Source organism: Sapajus apella, unplaced genomic scaffold (genome assembly GCF_009761245.1).
Source record: "Sapajus apella isolate SASKATOON/1434 unplaced genomic scaffold, GSC_monkey_1.0 scaffold107, whole genome shotgun sequence".
Taxonomy (NCBI): domain Eukaryota; kingdom Metazoa; phylum Chordata; class Mammalia; order Primates; family Cebidae; genus Sapajus; species Sapajus apella.
Window position 1 is genome coordinate 3,422,940 of NW_022437047.1, and position 1,824 is coordinate 3,424,763.

General features: G+C 41.3%; 1 pseudogene across 1 annotated transcript; it reads right to left on the bottom strand.

Annotated features, from left to right (window-relative positions):
- Positions 1–226: 226 nt before the first annotated feature.
- Positions 227–702, bottom strand: LOC116537200 (annotated as a pseudogene). Its single transcript, XR_004263018.1, has one exon. The product of XR_004263018.1 is annotated as a 60S ribosomal protein L23a pseudogene (transcript).
- Between the last annotated feature and the right edge of the window lie 1,122 nt (positions 703–1,824).

Consider the following 1,824-nt stretch of genomic DNA (forward strand, 5'->3'; position numbering starts at 1 on the left):
AAAAGAAGGTTTGGTCAAGAAAAGAATCTTTGTCAATACAAAAGTGTTTAGTAGGAAACTGAAATGGTAAAAAGCCAACTTTAAGGTATCAGGGTAGTTGTAATTGTAAGAAACAACCGTCATTCCTAGGGCTGAAGGAGCAAAGGAAAGAAGTGTGAATTATTATTATTATTTTTTTATGGTGAAAAGATATACATATATTTAGAATTAGCCAGCTGGACTCAGTTTAGATGATCCCAATTTTGTTGGCAACATCCAAAGCATCGTAATCAGGAGCCAGTCGAACATATGCCTTCTTCTCTCCATCAGGCCGAATCAGGGTGTTGACCTTGGCCACATCAATGTCATAGAGCTTCTTCACAGCCTGTTTGATCTGGTGCTTGTTGGCTTTAACATCCACAATGAATACAAGTGTGTTGTTGTCTTCTATCTTCTTCATGGCAGACTCAGTGGTCAGCGGAAACTTGATGATAGCATAGTGGTCCAGTTTGTTTCTCCAGGGGGTGCTCTTCCGAGGATATTTGGGCTGCCTCCGGAGTCGCAGTGTCTTGGGCCGCCGGAAGGTGGGTGACGTGCGGATCTTCTTTTTTTTGTGGCTGTGGACACCTTTCAACACTGCCTTCTTGGCCTTTAAAGCCTTCGCTTTGGCTTCGGCTTTAGGAGGGGCAGGAGCTTCCTTCTTCGCTTTCGGCACCATCTTGTGAAAAAAAGAAGTGTGAATTATTAAACAATAACCTAAAAGAGGAGCCCTGCAGAGCTGAAACTCAGACCCCTCATGGGAGAGCACAGGCTGGCCTGTCCTGATGTCTATAAGGTCAAGGGAGTATGAAGCTGGTTTTGTAAGTGCTGGAAAAATTGCCAACTGAGTAGAGCTGCTGCCACTGCTGCTGCCAGGAAGAAAAAGAAAGGCGTGGTTGGTGGTCATTCTAATGGCAGGCTGTCCAGAAACAAACAGGAAGGAGCAAATCTCCCTCTCCTCCAGCCAGCCTCCCTCTACTGTCCTCTTTTTGGCAGAGCCTAACAGATACAGCTGGCAATCCAAGAATATGGTTTGCTGAGTTTCAGTTCCGGCATTACAGAGCTGAGATAAAGTTGGTGTGGAGCTGAGACAGTTACTTAATACCTGGCACAAATATAATGCAATGAAAATATTTATGTTTAAATAAAGTAAGAGAAACATCTTAAATTTCAAATAATTGTTGTAGGATAAGAGTGTTCCACCTCTCTCTGTGAATTTGTTAAGTCAAGTTTAACCTAAAGCCACCTCCTTACATATTTTAAGTTTGGCCAGAAATATTTTAAGTTCATTACATTGTGAACTATAACAAGCAGAGGTGTAAAAAGACCATAGCCTACACTTGTGCCAATCACCAGATTTTGGCCAATTGAATGTAGCCAACTGTTTGAACTGTGTTCAAATAAGGCAAACACCACTCTATAACAAACCCAGCTGTTTTTGTATCTCACTTCCATTTTTTGTAGGTTATTTTCTGTTTCTGTTTATAAATCTTCCACCATGTGGCTGCACTGGACTCAGAGCCTACTCTGGCTTGGGAGGCTGCCTGATTTGTGAATTGTCCCTTGCTTAATTAAAAATTTCTTTAAATTTAATTCAGCTCAGGCTTTCTTTGAATAAATTTTGTAATCAGTTGCACGAAAAGAATGCCAATCTTTAAGAGATCAACTGCTAGTTCTAATTCCCAAACAATGTGAGATGCCACTATGGAATCTGTTATCAAGATTGAGGCCAAAGACTAAATCATGTTTGTGGGAGGGACATCAACAGGAGAAGGAGGGAAAATTACGTATATGCAATATTCAGTA